At 39.7% G+C, this 21,933-nt stretch overlaps 1 protein-coding gene across 5 annotated transcripts in view; it reads left to right on the forward strand.

The window, feature by feature from the left end:
* LOC106088335 (chaoptin) overlaps nucleotides 1-21,933 on the forward strand; it is a 350,599-nt gene that overhangs the window by 181,312 nt on the left and 147,354 nt on the right. The window contains exon 1 of one of the 5 annotated variants that reach the window (XM_059364328.1): nucleotides 12,887-12,899. The exons of the other annotated variants lie outside the window; for them this stretch is intronic. The gene's annotated coding sequence lies outside the window, so the exon portion shown is untranslated. Of the gene's footprint in view, nucleotides 1-12,886; nucleotides 12,900-21,933 lie in introns of those variants that run through there. 5 annotated transcript variants of the gene reach the window in all.

Consider the following 21,933-nt stretch of genomic DNA (forward strand, 5'->3'; position numbering starts at 1 on the left):
GACGACGTTTGCGTGGGCAAACGAAAAAAGAACCATGATTTGCGGATCTGCACCTGGAATGTCCGCACTCTTTATGGAGAAAATGCAGTATACGCGCTGGCGGGTGTATTAGAGAAGTACAAGATAGATATAACCGCCTTACAGGAAGTGCGATGGACTGGGAATGGCGTCACTACAACACCAAACGGTGACGAACTATACTCTAGCTGCCATAACACGTGGCTTGAATTTGGCTGTGGATTTGAGGTTAGTCGGAGACTGAAATACCTTGTCTCCAGTTTTACTCCAGTGGAGGAGAGGCTAGCCACAATCCACATAAAAGTCAAATTCTTCAACATCAGCCTTATTTGAGCCCAAGCCCCGATGGAAGACAAAGACGAGCAGACCAAGGATATTTTCTACGAGCGCCTAGAGGGAGAATATGACCGCTGCCCCGCCCATGATAGGAAAATCGTTCTTGGAGATTTTTATGCGAAAAAAGGGAAAGAAGACATTTCTGGTCCAACAGTCGGAAAGTTTAGCCTCCACGAGATAACGTCCAGTGATGGGTTGAGGCTGATAGATTTCGCCGCGGCAAAAAACATGGTAGTTAGGTGCACCAGATTTCAACATAAAAATATTCACAAAGCCAAATGGCTGTCACCCGATCAGAAAACGAGAAACCAAATTAATCACGTTGTGATAGATGGAAGGCATTCATCCAGCGTGTTAGATGTACGATCGATCCGTGGAGCAAATATAGATTTGCAACATTGCCTTATTGCAGCAAAGGTTTGCATCCGTTTGAACATGGCGAGGAAAGTACGATCTGACACTGCGCGGAAGCTGGACATTGAAAAGCTGCAGACACAACAAATGGCAGCGGCATACTCCACTGGACTGACCCAACTGTTTGATGAAAGCATTCCTTGTTTCAATGATATAATGGCACAGTGGCAAATTATTGCCCACACTATGGAAAATGCCGCGAAATCCGTACATGGATACCGGAAGCCTCCTCCAAAAAACCCATGGTACGACCAAGAGTGTCGAGATGCTACTGAAGTCAAGAATGCAACGCACCAGATGAAGGAGAGGTATCGAGAGAAAAGGAGAGAGGAGAAACGTCTATTCCGCAGAAAGAAATAAGAAATGGAAATACGTGAGTGTGGGGGAATTTAGATGTGCAGGAGTCAGAATGAAGTCTGGAAATTCTACCAAAGAATTAAACATCAAACCAATGGCTTTGGTGCAGGCACATCCTCCTGCAGAGACAAAGAAGGAAATCTGGTAACTGACACAGACAACATGCTGAGGATATGGAAAGAATATTTTACCCAAATGCTAGTGTCTGATGTTGGCGGCGAAGAGGATACCGCAGAACCAATCCCTGATGATGGTATAGAATGTTTACCTCCAAGTCAGAATGAGGCCCAAGTAACAGTGACCCGACTAAAGAACAACAAGGCAGCAGGAGCTGACGGGTTACCCGCTGACCTATTTAAGCTTATCTGCGAAATCTGGTTAGAAGAGTGCAAACCCGATGATTGGAACCTCAGCATACTATGTTCTGTACACAAGAAAGGAGACAAGACGGTATGTGCCATCTACAGAGGAATAAGTCTCCTACCCATCGCACACAAGATACTCTCAAGCGTACTGTGTGAATGAGTAAAACCTAAAGTCGCTGAGGTAATTGGGCCCTAACAATGCGGCTTTAGACCTGGTAAATCCACCCTAGACCAGATATTCACACTGCGCCACGTCGTGGAAAAGGCCCGAGAAGGACAAATCAACACCTACCATCTCTTTGTTGACTACAAAGTCGCCTTCGATACTCCTTTACGTTCAAAGGCATTTCAAGCCATTTCCGAGTTTGGTATCCCTGCAAAATTAATAAGACTCTGCAGGATGACACTTGCTGATACATGTTGCTCAGTAAGAATAGGAAGGAATCGCTCCGAACCATTTAATACCAAACGAGATTTCAGACAAGGAGACAGCCTATCGTGTGATCTTTTTAATATCCTGCTGGAGAAGATTATACGAGATGCAGATGTGAATAGATATGGCACACTAATCACAAGAGAACACATGCTACTCGCCTATGCCGATTACATCGATATCATAGGTCGGTCACCGGAAGTAGTAACTGCGGCCTTTGAAAGAATCGAAAGAGAGTCAGTGAAAATGGGTCTGGCAGTAAATGGAGATAAGACGAAATGGATGGTTTCAACTGCCAAAAAGCCTTGCACAACCGAGCAGATAAAGAAAATGGAGAAAGTTGGGAGCCGTAACTTTGAGATAGTCAGCAACTTTATCTACCTCGGCAGCGAAACGAATGACACCAGTTTTGAGATAAAGCGAAGAATAATACTGGCAAACAGATGCTACTTTGGACTAAGTAAGCAGTTTAGAAACAAGGCCACCTCTCGACAGACGAAGACTACACTATACAAGACACTGATACTACCCGTGCTCTTATACGGTTCTGAAGCATGGGTACTTGTGAAAGCAGATGAGGCAGTGCTTGGAGTATTTGAGAGAAAGATTCTTCGTAAAATATATGGAACAGTTTGCGTTAACGGAGAATATAGCCGACGTATGAACCACGAGCTGTATGAGCTGTATGGCGACGATAGCATAGTTACACGTATCAAAATACAACGGCTGCGTTGGCTAGGTCATGTTGTCAGAATGGATAAAAAAGCTCCAGCAAAGAATTTTTTTGAAGGCAAACACGGTGGTACACGCAAACCGGGAATACCGAAATCCCGATGGAGAGATAAAGTTGTGGGAGACACCTCGATACTTGGAATCAGAGATTTTAGAATGAGCGCAGAAGGTCGAGGTGCGTGGAACGCTATTCTACATTCGGCTTGTGGAACAAATATTCTGTCATAGCCAATTAAAGTAAAGTAAAGTAAGAGATATTGACAATATCGGAAAAAGCTCCTTTGACGATAGGAAAAATATCTTAAATGGTTGATGTTAGAGCCGAAAAAGCCATGCTATACCCATATTCGAAGCAATCATCGATATAGGGACTATCTTGTCAAGTATTAGGAAATGTCTAAGTGAATCCAATTTGAGGCTTCCACCAAAACTTACTTTGAATCCCACCTAAGTAAGTTTTGATGGAAGTCTCAAATCAGATTCACTTAGACATTTTCTAATACTTGAGAAGATTTCCCTTATATTGATGATATAGTCCACTTGTGGTTTATTCTGATACCAATCTGTTGAAACTGCCATGGCTTTTAAAAAAACAGCTCCACTAAAGGCAAAGCCACTGCCTCCCTATTTCAACCATAAATCTTTCCTGGGGTCACCCATAATTCTACGATCAAGTAATTCCTCAAAATGGACATTTATTGCTGTTTTTAACTTTAATTTAATATGCCTGTCACCATCGCCACTCCAACGGCTAAGTGCTGGGCGGTATGTTTAATCAGAGGGATTTTTTCTTTTCATTTTCAATTTCATTGCTACATGCCACAGATAAATTTAATTTCAATTGAATTTGCTGAAAACCAAAGTAATTAAAATTTAACATTACACATTCAACACTCTCTCACTCACTCACTTACACAGGCACACACACACCCGCAAACCACTTCACTCTCATACTCACGGATATAGAGAGTAGTCGGTCAAGTGTTTAATACTTCCTGGCAACCAATTGATGTGTTATAGGGCTGTAAACAATTTTTGCGGTTATCAATGGCATATCCATCCTTTTTCCGCCCTCCCTGCAAAGCTTAAAGATAAGGATATGCTGATGAGTAATATTGTATATGAACTTAATTACTATGCAGGTAATAACGCTTAAAAATTTTAAAAAATTTCGGGAAAATGAAAACGGTGATTTTTTAGCTATTAACTTATTGGCTTAAACAGCTCACGCACGTTTCGTGTTTTATTTCACTGTCAAAGATCTTCAGTTTGGTCAATAATTAAAGCTTGAATCGTCTTACAAACGAATAATGCTTGCAAAAGATTGAATTTTATTCTCAAAATGCGTGCTCTGTAAAGAAAGTTAAACGCGCTCTTCTTTCATTTCAACGATGAAGCTCATATTCGGCTCAATGGGTATTCAAATAAGCCGAATGGTCGATTTTGCAGTGAAGATCAGCCAGAAACATTGCAAGAGCTAAAAATGTCACTGTTTTGTGCGGTTTATGGGCTGGTTGCACCATTGGACCGTATTTCTTCGCAACGTAACTGTGAATGGTATTCGCTACCGTGAGATGATATCCAAATTTTTGTTTGCCCAACATAAAGGAGCTTCACTTGCCTGATATGTGCTTTCAACAAGACGGTCATATGACACACAGCACGCGTAACAGTTGACTTTTTGAGAGGCGATTTCGGTGAACATTTTATTTCACATTCGGGACCGGTCAATTGGCCATCAAGATTTTGCGACTTTACGCCTTTAGACTTTTTTTCATGTCTATACAGACAAGCCCACTTCAATTGAGGCATTGGAAGACAACTTTGAAGCACTTGTTCATCAGATAGCGGCCGAAATGTTGGACGGCATATGCCACAATTGGACTAGGTGGATGAACTTTTTGAGGGGCAGTCAAGGTCAACATTTGCTTGAAATAATCTACAAACTTTAACTTAGATGACCGAACTATCGATTCCACAGAGATATCATGTATTTCTCTGAGATTTAAGTTTTTTTTTTTTTTTTAACTTTCACCCTTTAGAAAAAATCAATGTGCAAACATTCACCCAAAAAGAAATCAAGTTGAGAGATTGGCTTATATGGGAGCTTTATCAGGATTTGCACCGATTCAAGTCATACTAAGCACATCTGTTGAATGTAGTAGGAAACGTCATAGTACAAAACTTTAGCCAAATTGAATAATAATTGCCCCTTCTAGAGGCTCAAGAAATCACATCGGGAGATCGGTTTTTGTGGATTTGGCCCATTTACAATCCCAACCGACCTCACTGTTTATGTGCAAAGTTTTAAGTACCTAGCTTTACTCCTTCGAAAGTTAGCGCCCTTTCTATAGACAGGCAGACAGATGGACGGACGTACCATAAGACTCGAGAGGATTTTATATGCGATGGGGAGGAGGTTTTTGTACTGGCACATTCAGACTTGTCTCTTTTCTTGTGTACGGAATATGGGGTATGCGTTCCTCTAGCCAGATCGCGCAGATGAGCTATTGCATATGACTTATTACGCATGTCGCCTCTTGTTTTAAATAGTACAGCAGCAAACCCATCGGCTCCAGCTGCTTTGTTGTTTTTCAATCTTGTCACTGCCACTTGGACGTCATTCTGACGAGGAGGTAAACATTCTTTAACATCATCAAGGATTTGTTCTGCGGAATCCTCTTCGTCACCATTGTCGATCACTAGCAGCTGGGAAAATTTTTATTTTCATATTCCAGACACACTATCTGTTTTAGTTACCATATTTCGTTCCTTGTCTCTGCAGAAGGATATGCCTTTGGTAAACTTTTCAGACTTCATTCGGACTTTTGTACATCGCAATTCGTTCGCACTCACATTTTTCCACTTTCTTTTTCTTTCTTATGAATAGAAGTTGCTTATCTTTCCTTTTTCCCGATACCACTCCTACGAAAGTTAACTTTCGAAGCAGACTGATCTCCCCGATTTTAATTCTTGATCCTTTAGAGAGAGGAATTCTTATCGATTATACTTGTTGAGCTTTTATAGGACCCAGTTCTTATTCGATTTCCCCAAACAATTATGGCTTCCAAAATACGTGCAAAGTTTGCACTGAATCGGTCTTAATCCTGATATTGCTTCCATGGTTTATCCATGGTTTATCCATTCTCCCAGTCTCGTTATTTCGTAAAGGCAACGTTTTCCGACTGTTGGACCAAAGCATTAAAATCTCCCAGAAAGATTTTAATACCATGTGCGTGTCTGCGATCGTATTCTCTCTCTAGGCGCTCGTAGAAAATATCTTTGGTCCGGTCGTCTTTGTCTTCCGTCTCCTATGGGCACAAACAAGGTTTATGTTGAAGAATTTTGATTATATACGAATTGTGGTCAGCCTATCATCGACCGTAGATAAGGTGTTTCAGTGTCCGATTAACAACAAATCTTCACCATTTGGTGGTGTTGTAATGTCTTTCATGATCCTTCGCACTTCCTGTAAGGCGGATATATCAGCTTTGTACCTTTCCGATATATCTACCAGTGCGTATACTGGACCTTTTCTACAAAGAGTCTCGATATTCAAGCTCAATATCACTGTCTTAAAAAAATTTTATTAGAATGTAATGTTAATCCTTTTTTTGTGGAAAATATTTTATACCCAAAAATTTCGCAAAAATTTTAGGTTTTAAACTTTTTTATGTGACGAAAGGGGGTTACATATATACCGGAGGTGATGGGTTTGCAAAGTTCGGCCCGGCCGAACTTAATGACTTTTTATTTGTTTTTAAACAATTTGTTTTCTTTTCTGTTTTCTTTTTAAAAGACTTAATATCCTTGCCCAATTTGTAGATCTCAAACGCCAACAAAGTTTAAGTTTTTAAACGATTTTCCACACGGCCACTAACGTCAAAGGAGGAACAATGTTTAATAGCGTGTATGATAGAGAGTAACAAAAAATAATCAATTATTTATAGGAAATCGTGACTCGTAAATGTAATAAACAAATAATTTAGTTCAGCACCGAGTGGAAATCAATGGGAAATTCGAGTGGAAATAAATTAAACCACCAAACGAATGACGTCTACAATGTTTGTGCACTTATGAGCACAAATCACGTTATAAATATTTTAAAGGGAAATAAAAGCATAAAGACTTCGTCGGACCCTTACTCGGACCAAGAGTGCAGAACCCACACTTTCACGCTCGTCACTACTGGCCCAAAGAGGAGCGCTTTGACATTTGCCAGAGAATGAACTATGCGGACATGAAAATGTGGCAGGATGCGTTGTTCAGCTGCAACCAATCAAATGAATAGATAGATTGATATATGTATACACACACATATGTACGCATACAAGGATGTGTTGGTAGGTCACAAGGACAGCCACAGTGACAGGCAGAACGACAAACACACGGGCATATGGACAAAGTGTGATTACAATGGCACTGTGGTATATGCGGATGTTTTCACATTTCACTCATAAGTGGTGAGGAAATCAATTATGGACAGATACGTTGAGCTTCATGGTGGTAATGGTGGCTAAAGTTCATATGGATAAAAAGAACACAAACAACAAAAACAGCAGCACTGACAAAACCCATTGCCTCATAAAACAGCGCAACGACAATCAATGTTATTGTGAATGAATTGTATGAACGATGGCTATACTGGCGTTTGCTTTAATATGGACATGTGCTGATGTTTAACGAGGTTTTATGTGACTAAAAATTTGTCTGTTATGTTCAAATTTTTCTTCTTGCATTTGAGCACCTGAGCAAAGAAAAAAAACTTTGAGATAAAATAAGTTTTCAATTTTCAAATGCACTCTCTTTTAGCTCCATGTTATTTTGAAGAATCTACTCCCAAATAATATTATTTTAAGTTTCATATCGATTTTATCGTCCTTCCAGGGATGTCCTTCCAGGGATGTCCTTCCAGGGATGTCCTTCCAGGGATGTCCCTCCAGGGACGTCCTTCCAGGGATGTCCTTCCAGGGATGTCCTTCCAGGGATGTCCTTCCAGGGACGTCCTTCCAGGGATGTCCTTCCAGGGATGTCCTTCCAGGGATGTCCTTCCAGGGATGTCCTTCCAGGGATGTCCTTCCAGGGATGTCCTTCCAGTGATGTCCTTCCAGGGATGTCCTTCCAGGGATGTCCTTCCAGGGATGTCCTTCCAGGGATGTCCTTCCAGGGATGTCCTTCCAGGGATGTCCTTCCAGGGATGTCCTTCCAGGGATGTCCTTCCAGGGATGTCCTTCCAGGGATGTCCTTCCAGGGATGTCCTTCCAGGGATGTCCTTCCAGGGATGTCCTTCCAGGGATGTCCTTCCAGGGATGTCCTTCCAGGGATGTCCTTCCAGGGATGTCCTTCCAGGGATGTCCTTCCAGGGATGTCCTTCCAGGGATGTCCTTCCAGGGATGTCCTTCCAGGGATGTCCTTCCAGGGATGTCCTTCCAGGGATGTCCTTCGAGGGGTGTCCTTCCAGGGATGTCCTTCCAGGGATGTCCTTCCAGGGAAGTCCTTCCAGGGATGTCCTTCCAGGGATGTCCTTCCAGGGATGTCCCTCTAGGGATGTCCTTCAAGGGATGTCCCTCCAGGGATGTCATTCAAGGGATGTCCTTCCAGCAATGTCCTTCCAGGGATGTCCTTCCAGGGATGTCCTTCCAGGGATGTCCTTCCAGGGATGTCCTTCCAGCGATGTCCTTCCAGGGATGTCCTTCCAGCGATGTCCTTCCAGGGATGTCCTTCCAGGGATGTCCTTCCAGGGATGTCCTTCCAGGGATGTCCTTCCAGGGATGTCCTTCCAGGGATGTCCTTCCAGGGATGTCCTTCCAGGGATGTCCTTCCAGGGATGTCCTTCCAGGAATGTCCTTCCAGGAATGTCCTTCCAGGGATGTCCTTGCAGGGATGTCCCTCCAGGGATGTCCTTCCAGGTATGTCCTTCCAGGGATGTCCTTCCTTTCAATGTTTAACATTATAAACTACTCCCAAATGTCATTCCTCGAGTTCTACATTCATTGAAAATTTCAAAGAAATTGGTTCAGCTATTTGAGAGTCTATGCCTATCATGCCAACCACCATTAACACCTAATGGAGCTGTAAAGGAAAGTCTACCTATTTCCTTTTTTTGCAGTGTATCTTGCCACTGATTTTCCACATTTGTTTGCAATTGCGTGCATTATAAGTTGATGGTGTGGCTCAACGCATATTTTATTTATGACTAAAAATCGAAGCCTCGTTCGAAATATGACATGAGAGCGAACATGCAAGAAAAAAAAACCTGTCCATAATTTCAGTTAATTGTTTACTACAACGTCATTGTTGATAGGTGATATTGTTTTGTAACAAATAACATACACACACACACAGACACACACAACGCGCTCTTCCATACAACACTCTCACATAGACGCTTTCATTAGTTTGTTATTGAGTGGCATAATGTCAAAGGGACAATAAATTATTGATCAGATTTCGGTAAGTGTTTGTTTTGTGCCATTTTCTCCTGCCCCAATGTGTTGGCACAAAGAGGGCCAAATAAAACAATGAGAAAAAAAAGCCCAAGCTAACATGAAAATGAAAAGGACATTTAGGAATTTCCATACAAATTGATTTATTAAATGTTTAAGTATCAACAAATTGTGTGCATTAAGTGTGAGTATATCAATGTTGAACGGGGCGTTGGAATATATGGAGATGATGACTATGGTACTACCTGAGCGTATGAGTAATTTGATTACAATCGAATAATCAATACGCACAGGTGTACCATGAGTGGTTAGATGATGAGGGCGCCAGGGGCGGCATTTTTTTATTAAACGACAATGGCTGGTGAAATGTGTGCCCAGAAAAAAAAATAACTCTAAGAAACAAACTAACTACCAAATCTGAATGAGAAATTTTTTTGTTGAGTTAGTTCAACAAATTCTTTTGTTGGGTTAGTTATTAAAATATGAAAAATACCATGTTCACGATTTGCAAATTCGTGATCGAATCACCCGGCCGATCACAAAAGCAAATTTTGTATACAAATAAAGAGAAATAAAATTACAACAAGTAATTAAACTAATTTAAAAACAAGTAAACTTCAGCCGGGCGAATCCTAAATACCCTCCATCATGGATCGCATTCGTCGAGTTCTTTACGCGGTATCTCTTTTTAGGCAAACAAAGAATAATGGATAAACATTGGAGGTACATCAAGTTAAAGTCCGATAGGGACCACAAGTGAATTAAATGTTGAAGACCATCGTAGAAGTAATTGGGTAATATTTCAGTCCATTCGGAAAAAAATTGGGTTTTGGAGGGATCAAGAAGCATAAACGGGAGATCGGTTTATATGGGAGCTGTATCAGACCGTATTGGGCATGAATGTTGAAGGTCATAGAAGAAGCCATTGTACAAGCTGTATCAGGCTGTAGATCGATTCAGACCATATTGGAGGCGTATGTTGAATGTCATAAGAAAAGCCGTTGTACAAAATTTCAGTAAAATAGGATAAGAATTGCACCCTCTGGATGCTTAAGCATTCAAGATCCCAGATCGGTTTATATGGCAGCTTTATTAGGTTATGGATTAATTTAAATCACATTTTGCGCAGTAGTTTAAAGTCATAACAAAATACTTTATGCAATAAATCAGCGAAACCGGATAATAAATGCGCCCTCTAGAGGCTAAAGAAGTCAAGATACCAGATCGGTTTATATGGCAGCTAAATCAGGTTACGTACCGATCTGAACCATACTTGGCACAATTTTTGAAACTCGTAACACAACACTTCATGGACAATTTCAGCCAAATCGAATGAGAATTGCGCCCTCTTGTGGTTCAAGAAGTCAAAATCAAATTGTATGGCAGCTGTATCAGGTTATAGACCAATTTACAATAAATTATACTTAGCATTGTTATTGGAAGTCATAACAAAACTCTTCCTGCAAAATGTCAGCCAAATCGGATATGAAATGCGCCCTCTAGAGTTCTAAGAAGTCAAAATCCAAGATCGGTTTATATGGCATCTATATCAAATTATAGACCGATTTAAACTATACATAGCACTGTTGTTGGAAGGAAGCAACAAAGCACTTCATGCAAATTTTTAGCCAAATCGGATACGAAATGCGCCCCCTAGTGGCTCAAGGAATCAAGATCCAAGATCGGTTTATATGGCAGCTATATCAGGTTATGGACCGATTTGAACCATACTAAAGGCGGTTGTTAAAAGTGATACCAAAACACAACGTGCAAAATTTCAGTCAAATCGGACCGGAATGGCGCCCTCTAGAAGCTCAAGAAGTCAACTTCCAAGATCGGTTTATATGGCAGCTATATCAAAACATAGACCGATATGGCCCATTTACAATTCCAACTGACCTACACTAATAAAAAGTATTTGTACAAAATTTCAAGCGATTGGCTTTACTCCTTTGGAAATTAGCGTGCTTTCGACAGGCAGACGGACGGACGGACGGACATGGCTAGATCGACTTAAAATGACGATCAAAAATATATGGGGTCTCAGATGCATATTTCGAGCTGTTACAAACAGAATGACGAAATTAGTATACCCCATCCTATGGTGGAGAGTGTAGCAAGTTAAAAGGCATTTAGTTCGGCCGGGCCGAACTTTGGATACCCACCACCTTGGGTATATATGTATATCCCATTTCGTCACAATCTGGTGAAAATTGGATAACTTAAGCTTCCAATTGAGGACATTGAGTGGTGTAATATATATGTCACTATTCAATTTTAGAAAACAAAATATTGGTCTCTTTGGCAGATATATCCAATTATAAACCGATCTGAACCACATTAAGGTCGGATATCATGAGGCTCAAAAAAATTCACTGTTTCAAGTTACAGCGAAATCTGATAATAAATAAAGCTTTTATGGCCTTCAGTCCCCTTATCGGCACATCGGTCTATGTGGCAGCTATATTTAAATATAGTCCGCTCTGAACCATACTTAGGTCGAACGTTGGGAGGTTCTAGCCTACTCACGGTTTTAAATTTCAATGAAATCGGATAATATATAAAGCTTTTATGGTCTTCAGACCCTTTATCGGGAGATCGGTCAATATGGCAGCTATATCTAAACATAGTCCGATATGAACCATATTTGGTCAGTTGTTGGGAGGCTTAAAACTGCACACTATTCCAAAATTTCAGCGACATCGGATTAAAAATAAAGCTTTTATGTCAGCTATATCTAAATATAGTTCATATTTACATCAGATGTCGGAAGGCTTCAAATGACCCATTGTTTTAAATTTTAGCGAAATCGGGTAATAAATAAAGCTTTTATGGACTTCATATCCTTTATTGGGAGATTGGTCTATATGGCAGCTATATCTAAGTATGGGCCCACCTAATCCTTATATATAGGTCAGATATTGGGAGGCTTAAAATAAGCCACTGTTTTAAATTTCAGCTAAATCGGGTTATAAATAGTGCTTTTATAGGCTTCAGACCCTTTACCGGGAGAACGATCTGTATGGCAGCTATATCTAAATATAGTCCAATCCGAACCATATTTGGGTCAAATGTCGGGAGGTCCTAAACTACTTACTGTTTCAAATTTTAGCGAAATCGGATAAAAAATAAGGCATTTATGGGCACTAGACCCTTTATCGTCAGATCGGTCTATATAGCAGCTATATCTAAAAATGGTCCAATTTGGCCCGTTCAACAACTTAACCAGCGTGCATCAAAAAGACATATCTGTGCCAAATTTCAGCTTAATATCTCAATTTTTGAAGGCTATAGAGTGACGGATAGACGGATAGAGGGACAGAGGGACAGACGGACGGACACATGGACATCGTTAAATCGTCTTAGACTTTTACGACGATCCGAAATATATATACTTTGTGGGGTCGGAAGTTGATATTTCAATGTGTTGCCAACGGAATATCCTACGGTGGTGGGTATAAAATAAACTCATAAAATTTGACAAAAATTAAAAATCTTAAATTTTTAAAAACAAATTGCCAAATTTTTGAACCATATCAACAAAAGAGTAAAATTTCATTTAGCTGTTTGTAGTAAAATTTTTAATTAAAAAATTTGTGGCCTTTTTAATATTTTGGCCATGAATGCCACAAATTAGGATGATATTTTCATTTATTTTGCTAAAAATGCAATTTAAGAACCACCAACAATTAATTTTAATTAAATTTTAATAATTTTTAATTTCATTGCCTTTTATTTATGGTGCATGTAGGTGGTGTATATATTTAAAATGGATTTTAATTTGTTGCACAAGTGTGGGTGAGTGTGAGAGTAAGGATCCGCATAGACCCAGCAAATGAACAATGCTTAACAAATCATTAAATTAAAATTAATCGCAAAAAGGATTAAAAAAAAACAAAAACACAAAAACAACGCAATCAACAAGGACAAATGCTACTGTGACAGAACATCCTTATGGCGGACAATGTATTTTAAAGTTAATACGAATCAATATTTAACTTAATATCAGCCAATTAATTTATTACAAATACAAACATAATCAGAAACAAGGCAATGGAATGGCCGAATGGCTGAAGGACAGACATAGGAGCGACAGAAAGGACAATGTAACACATTGAGTTGAGCGGAAGGCAGAGGTTGGAAAAATGACGACCCTGCCGCTATAATTCCCCACAATGAGACATCACATGACACTTTTCCAAATTGCCCATAAATATTTATTTTTATTATTGCAGATTAAACATTTTTTATTATAGCGGAAATAAAAATACCGATACATAATCATAAAATTGTGGAGTGATACAGCAATGCAACAAATGTGGAAAATTACAGAGCCTCTAAAGATTTGATGTTCAGGGTTGCTATGGAAAAAATGTTGATTTGATTTTGGGAGAATATTTAATCAGAAATTGGATTGGATCACCTATCTGCCAGATATATTCAAAAATGGCGACACAGTATATATAAAAAGATCCTAAAGTCATTTTGGCCGCGACAAATCATAATTTAATAGTAAATACATTTTTTTTTAATTTTATGTTTTACAATGACTTTGAATAAATTGATAATAGCCGCCCTTGTGTTAATTATGCGAAACGCTTAGCCTTTTATGTACTTGCTAGGTTTTGTAAAGCAAACATTAACAACAGGACATAGCATCCTTTGTAGTTTTCATTTAAACTCGCTTATAAAGCAAATAATGAATGACCCCAAGCTATGCCGTCGCCAATCAATGTACTTACAATGGAAATTGCAACTTTTCTTTTTTCATGTCCTTTATTATTGCAATTTTGAACAAAGTGCAGTTAATCGTTTTGCAAATTGCTGTGTATAGCCTAAAGGAGTTTATGTTTAATTGCTTAAATGTGTAAATAAATGAAGCAAAGAAGAGCCAACAACGAAACTGATAAATGTGATAAGAGACGAACACAACTGTAATTAAAAAAAAAGAGTGATGGGGAACTTTGATAAAAAAGATAAGAGGAAAATCAGACTCAAATCATGTAATTTTTATGAAACAACAAGTAAAAAGGCGTTAAGTTCGGCCGGGCCGAACTTTGGATACCCACCACCTAAGGTATATACGTAAACCACCTTTCATCAAAATCTGGTGAAAATTGCATACCTTATGTCCCATAGCAGTTATATCGAAAAATGATCCGATTTGGACCATTTTGAATAAGTACAAGTAATTGTTCAATTATGTATAACAAAATGTTGATCTTTTTTGAAGCTATATCTAAAACCGATCTGAATCATGTACGACACGGATGTCGAAAAACCTAACATAAGTCACTGTGTCAAGTTTAAGTCAAATCGGATTAGAAATGCGCTTTTTATGGGGCCAAAACTTGAAATCGAGATGTCGGTCTATTTGGCAGCTATATCCAAGTCAGTACTGATTTAAGCAAATTTGCAGAAAAACTCAACTCAATGTACCAAATTTCGGCGAAATCGGACAATAAATGCGTCATTTGGGGGCTCAAGACCTTAAATTGAGAAATCGGTCTATATGGCAGCTATATTCAAATCTGGACCGATCTGAGACAAATTGAAGAAGTATGTCGAAGAGCTTAACTTAATTTACTGTCCTAAGGTTTGGCGACATCGGACAATAAATGCGCCTTTTATGGGCGCAAAGCCTTAAATCGAGCGATCGGTCCATATGACAGCTATATCCAAATCTGATTCGATCAGGACCAAATTGAAGAAAGATGTCCAAGGGCCCACTGTCTCAAATTTCAGCAAAATCGGATAATAAATGTGGCTATTATTGGCCCAAGACCCTAAATCGAAGGGTCGATCTAATGTATTGGGTTGCCCAAAAAGTAATTGCGGATTTTTCATGTAGTCGGCGTTGACAAATTTTTTCACAGCTTGTGACTCTGTAATTGCATTCTTTCTTCTGTCAGTTATCAGCTGTTACTTTTAGCTTGCTTTAGAAAAAAAGTGTAAAAAAAGTATATTTGATTAAAGTTCATTCTAGGTGTTATTAAAAATGCATTTACTTTCTTTTAAAAAATCCGCAATTACTTTTTGGGCAACCCAATATATGGCAGCTATAACCAAATCTGGACCGATCCAGGCCAATGTAACGAAGGACGTAGAAGGGCTTAACACAACTCACTGTTCCAAATTTCAGCAAAATCGGATAATTAATGTGGCTTTTATGGGTCTAAGACCCTAAATCGGAGGATCGGTCTATATGGCAGCTATATCCAAATCTGGACAGAGCTGAGCTAAATGGACAAATGATGTTGAAGGGCCTAACACAACTCACTGTCCCCAATTACAGCAAAATCGCGTAATAAATGTGGCTTTTATTGGCCTAAGACCCTAAATCGGCTGATCGGTCTATATGGGGGCTATATCATGGTATAGTCCAATATAGCCCATCTTCGAAATTAACATGCTTATGGACAAAAAAAAAGAATCTGTGCAAAGTTTCAGCTCAATTTCTCTATTTTTAAAGACTGTAGCGTGATTTCAACTAACAGACGGACAAACATGTCTAGATCGTCTTTGATTTTTACGCTGATCAAAAAGATGTGTCGCAAAACGGAATGACAAAATTAATATACCCCCATCCTTTGGTGGTGGGTATAAAAAACTGCTTTGAAATTTATTTTTAAATTTTAAAGCGCATTGGGAAAAACAACATCAACTTTGAATTAATATTGAATTCAAAAATTAATTTCCGTTTCCTTTTTTCTTGCTAATAATGCAAACAAGCAAACAGAGTTTTTTAGATGAGTCTGAACAAACTCATGCTCATAAATTACATGTGGTTCGAGCTGCACCATATTTGGTATGCTTATCACGCGGCCAAATCACTGTTGAAACTTTCAGAAAAATCTTGTAAAGGGTGATTTTTTTGAGGTTAGGATTTTCATGCATTAGTATTTGACAGATCACGTGGGATTTCAGACATGGTGTCAAAGAGAAAGATGCTCAGTATGCTTTGACATTTCATCATGAATAGACTTACTAACGAGCAACGCTTGCAAATCATTGAATTTTATTACCAAAATCAGTGTTCGGTTCGAAATGTGTTCATTCACCGTAACGTTGCGTCCAACAGCATCTTTGAAAAAATACGGTCCAATGATTCCACCAGCGTACAAACCACACCAAACAGTGCATTTTTCGGGATGCATGGGCAGTTCTTGAACGGCTTCTGGTTGCTCTTTACTCCAAATGCGGCAATTTTGCTTATTTACGTAGCCATTCAACCAGAAATGAGCCTCATCGCTGAACAAAATTTGTCAAAATTTGAACACATTTCGAACCGAACACTGATTTTGGTAATAAAATTCAATGATTTGCAAGCGTTGCTCGTTAGTAAGTCTATTCATGATGAAATGTCAAAGCATACTGAGCATCTTTCTCTTTGACACCATGTCTGAAATCCCACGTGATCTGTCAAATACTAATGCATGAAAATCCTAACCTCAAAAAAATCACCCTTTATAAATTTAAGACCTTATATGAGTAGATCGTTGTACACGAGATCGTTCCAAATATAGTTGGATTCGACCCTTTCAAAAATTTCACCTGAGTATGGAATAAGTTAAAAGTAAAAGCGTGCTTAGTTCGACGAATCTTATATACCCTCGACCATGGATTGTATTTGTCAAGTTTTTTGTATCAAGCGATGCCGTACAAGTCATAGAAACATATCACCTCCAAAACTTCAGTAAAATTGTGTAATAATAGCGCTCTCAAGAGGCTCAGAAACAGAAGAAGGAAGATGCATGCTAGTTCCTACCGTTGAACCATCCAAATCGCTTTAAAAGCACAATAACTTGCAAATGTTCACATCCGCTAAATCAGACAGGTTCTCAAAGTAATGAAAACCTAAAGTGCAACTCTTTCTGACTGCTAGTGCGGGACACACACTGAAGGTGTTCTATAGCCTCTTCTTCCTCGATGTCCCTACAGCTTCTGAAAAAATCGTTGCTAGCAATATTCAATCTGTCAGCATGTTTTCCTATTAGACGTCTGTTGTAGCCAATGACAGCAAATCAGTAGACCTCTTCAAATCTAGATGAGGCCCGATAGTTTTGGAATGCTCACAGCCCCCTCTTTGTGACCATCTTTCATTCGTTGCCCTTCGAGCCTGGTCCTGAAAACTTTGCTTACATGTCGCTAGAGGCATACCCATAGATTCCAGTGTCCCTCGAGTGTGTAAGGTAGTTCCTAGTCTTGCAACTCGTCTCCTTTAGAATTCCCTGGGATATCTCTGTGGCCAGGCACCCAGAACAGGTGAATTTTGAACTGTTCAGCCATCTCGTTGAGAGATCTGCGACAGTCGAGGCTGGTTTTTGTGTTCAGAAATATGTTCTCCAGGGATTTAATGGCGGCCTGGCTGTCCGAGAAGATATTCATGTCAGTCGTCGTAATGACATTACATCTTAGCCATTCCACCAAATCCTTATTTGCAAGGATCTCCGCTGCATGCAGTGGTCGGGTAACCTTTTCAATATGACCAGTTCTAGATCTTTAGAGTACACCCCAAAGCCCACCTGGTCGTTTAGTTCGGAACCATCCGCATAGAAGTCTATGTGACTTCTGTTACCAGGGATAACTACGTTCCAATCGGTTCTTTCAGGAAGGGTGTTATCCCCACTGCCTGGAGCGTCGGATATTGTATCAAGGATAATACAGTGTTCGTAGCCGCCACATGACCAAAGAGAAAGCTGTATTAACCTCACAGTAGTTTGGGTAGCCACATTAAATTCAGTGCATCAGAATGTGTCGTCCTCAGTGCGGCTTTGATGCACAAACAAGCCGTCCTTTGGATCCGGTTAAGTATTGAGCAGTAGGTGGACTTTTGAAACGCCGTCCACCAGACCTCAACAGCATATACCATAATAGGTCTGACAACCCAATGCATGACACAGGGTCTTAATCCCCAACTTTTTCCAATGGCCTTTGGCCTTTCTTGCCCGGTTCAAAATGTTGTAATTAAAGTTCAGTTTCCTGACAAGCAAAACAACCAGGTATTTTGTGCTTTCTGTAAATGGAACATTCTCTCCACCCAAGGAGACAGGTTCCACTGTATGCAACTTGTATCTCCTGCTAAAAAGAACTACTTCTTCATTGCACGGATTTATACCTTGACCACTTTCGCTTGCCCACTTTGCTGTTGCACGTAGAGTTTCTTGAAGTATATCTCTTAGAGTGCTGGGAAACTTTCCCCTAACCGCAATTGCCACGTCATCAACATACGCGACCACTTTTACTAATTTTTCTTCCAGAGACAATGATATATTGTTAATGGCTATATCCCCAAGTAGAGGAGACAGTACATCTCCTCGAGGTGTTCCTCTGCTGATTTATCTTCTAAGATCCACAGATCCCAAGCCTGCCGTACCAAAACTAAAACGTACCATACCAAAACGACATACGCAAAATTTCATTCGAATTTGATAAGAATTGCGACGTCTAACTCTATTTGCTATAACGCTACGTGCAAAATGCCATCAAATTGCCACATCCAGGGGCTCAAGATTTTAAATTGGGATATGGGTTTATATAGGAGATATATCCAAATCTGGACCAATATGGCCCATTTACAATTCCAACGACCTTCCTAAAAAGAATTAAGTCTATGGACAGACAGACATGGCTAGATCGACGTGGAATGTCAAGGCGACCATGAGTATGCATAGTTTTTGGGGTCGAAATCAATAGTACGTGGTATTATAAATGGAATGTCTCCATTAGTATATGGTGTTGGTCATACAAAGTTATCTATGCAGGGTTTCAGCTCATTTTCTCCAACCCAATCACCATGCTATGGTGGTAGATAAAAAACAATTGTCAAATTTTATTTTAAATTTAACGAGTATGCGCTTATTGACATCGAGCTAGATGTGTGTGTCCCCATTTAACCCCTTTATCCTGTTCTAAGTATTTTCAAACATTATAAATAATTTTAATGGAATTTGGCGGTTTTCAATGTGGTCCATTGCAATTTGTATTGCTGCAGGTTAATATTTGCCAGCACACAGGCAAAAGGAGGGGAGCCTCAAACATAGATGCCATAGAAAAAACAGAACAGCCCCATTACACATGTATTTGGGTCAATATGGGCCATGCTATCATGTCTAGGACTATAGAGACTTGTGCAAACATTCCCCCTAACTGCATTACACAGCAGCAGCAAGTGATTAAGGCGAAGAATAAAAAAAAGTTAACTAAAGTGGATTTCACCATACCGCTTTTAGGGGTTTAAAGCAAACATTGCCATGTTCATGCAAATGAATGAAGCGGCATGGCATGACAACATAATCTGCGCATTCTGTCGTTTACTTGCGCTCCTGTCAGTCAGCGTACAATTCAATTAAATATCCTTAATAATACATTACAGTTATGATTTGCAGAAACAACACTTCACTGCCTCTTTGCTTTGATATGTCTTGGTGAGTTGGCGCTAGCCGACTGAGTTCATTTCTTTGGGCTTTGCTTAAAAGTCACCATTAATTATTTTAAAGCCTTGTATTTCCATTGTCATGTGAACAACAGAGACACGTTTGTGTGTACACATGAAATGGCAATTCGCGCAAAAGGAAATACACCTGATGTAGGAGTTTGCCTATATGCAAATATGTGTTCTGGCAAACACACACACACACACACGCATGTATGCAAATGTCCAGAAGCAAAAACAACATATCCTGCCTTCAAATGTATGACTTGACTTCAGTTGGGGGACAAAATGGGGGCGTGGTATTTAAAAGGAATTAATTTCCATAAAATACAAGCACTGCCAACTCACTGGATGGCAAGTTGTTTGGTATGAAAGGGGATGCTACCCTTGTTTCTTTGGTTAAATTCAAAAACTTAAACCAATAGCAATAAATTTGGAACAACAGAATTTTAAAACATTTGAAAGAGAGAAAAACTTAAAATTTTTTATATAAATTTAAAGGAAAATCAAGATTGCTATTTAAAAGTTCTTAAAAAGACTAGTTTGAAATTGGCAAAAAACAGTTGGAAGTCACAGCAAAAAATTTAAATATATAAATGGACTTAGACTTTGGTGCTAGTGTTTTATATGATTTTGTTATAATTATACCCTCCACCATAGGATGGGGGTATACATTCTGTTTGTAACTACTCGAAATATTCGTCTGAGACCCCAAAAAGTATATATCGTCATGTCATTCTAAGTCGATCTAGCCATGTCAGTCTATCCTTCCGTCTGTCCGTCCGTCTGTCCGTCCGTCCGTCCGTCCGTCTGTCCGTCCATCCGTCCGTCCGTCTGTCTGTCAGTCCGTCCATCCGTCCGTCCGTCCGTGTGTCGAAAGCACGCTAACTTTCGAAGGAGCAAAGCTAGCCGCTTGAAATTTTGCACAAATACTTCTTATTAGTGTAGGTCAGTTGGGATTGTAAATGGGCCATATCGGTCCATGTTTTGATATAGCTGCCATATAAACCGATCTTGGGTCTTGACTTCTTGAGCCTCTAGAGGGGGCAATTCTTATCCGATTGGAATGAAATTTTGCACGACGTGCTTTGTTATGATACCCAACAACTGTGCCAAGTATGGTCTAAATCGGTCTATAACCTGATATAGCTGCCATATAAACCTATCTTGGGTCTAGACTTCTTGAGACTCTAGAGGGCGCAATTCTTATCTGATTGGAATGCAATTTTGCACAACTTGTTTTTGTATGATATCCAACAACTGTGACAAGTATGGTTCAAATCGGTCTATAACCTGATATAGCTGCCATATAAACCGATCTTGGGTCTTGACTTCTTGAGCCTCTAGAGGGGGCAATTCTTATCCGATTGGAATGAAATTTTGCACGACGTGCTTTGTTATGATACCCAACAACTGTGCCAAGTATGGTCTAAATCGGTCTATAACCTGATATAGCTGCCATATAAACCTATCTTGGGTCTAGACTTCTTGAGACTCTAGAGGGCACAATTCTTATCCGATTGGAATGCAATTTTGCACAACTTGTTTTTGTATGATATCCAACAACTGTGACAAGTATGGTTCAAATCGGTCTATAACCTGATATAGCTGTCATATAAACCGATCTGGAGTCTTGACTTCTTGAGCCTCTATAGGGCGCAATTCTTATCCGATTGGAATGAAATTTTGCACGACGGATCCTCTCATGACAATCAACTCAATCTACTCATTTGCGGATGACAGTAATCTCTGTCATTCGTACTCATTCGACCAAGGCCAAATCTTCGAGAGATTGAGGATAAGAGGCGGGTTATGGACGATACACTCTGCCAGGATTTGCTGGCAATTTCTGAGTGGGGTCGAATGAATCGGGTAGATTTTAATGCACGGAAGACTCAGTGCTGCTTGTTGTCACACAAACGATTCGATGACCCATTACGATCATCTTTTTTCTATCAACGGTGTAGATGTTGAGCAATCAGAAGCTCTTGATGTTCTGGACATGAAAATACAAAGTGATGTCCGTGGGGCCAAACATGTATTCGAAGTGTCGAAAGAAGCATTCAAGTGTGTAGGCTTCCTTAAACGGTGTAAGAATTCACTCCGTCTGATCTTTTCTTACATCTACACCACTTTCATAAGGCCGAAAATGGAGTACAACTCACATGTATGTGCTGGAGCTTCAAAATCAACCCTGGAGCTACTGGACCGTGTACAGAGAAGAGCGATGGCGTTGATTGGAGACAGTGGGGTATCCAACTCTATTACCTCCCTTGATCATCGTCGCAATGTGGGTAATTTGGCTCTGTTCTATTGGTACTTTCATGGTGTGTGTTCGTCTGATATTCGTCTTCTTATTCCTGATGTAAGGATGTATGTCAGGGATACTAGACATAC

Source organism: Stomoxys calcitrans, chromosome 3, assembly GCF_963082655.1.
Source record: "Stomoxys calcitrans chromosome 3, idStoCalc2.1, whole genome shotgun sequence".
Classification (NCBI taxonomy): domain Eukaryota; kingdom Metazoa; phylum Arthropoda; class Insecta; order Diptera; family Muscidae; genus Stomoxys; species Stomoxys calcitrans.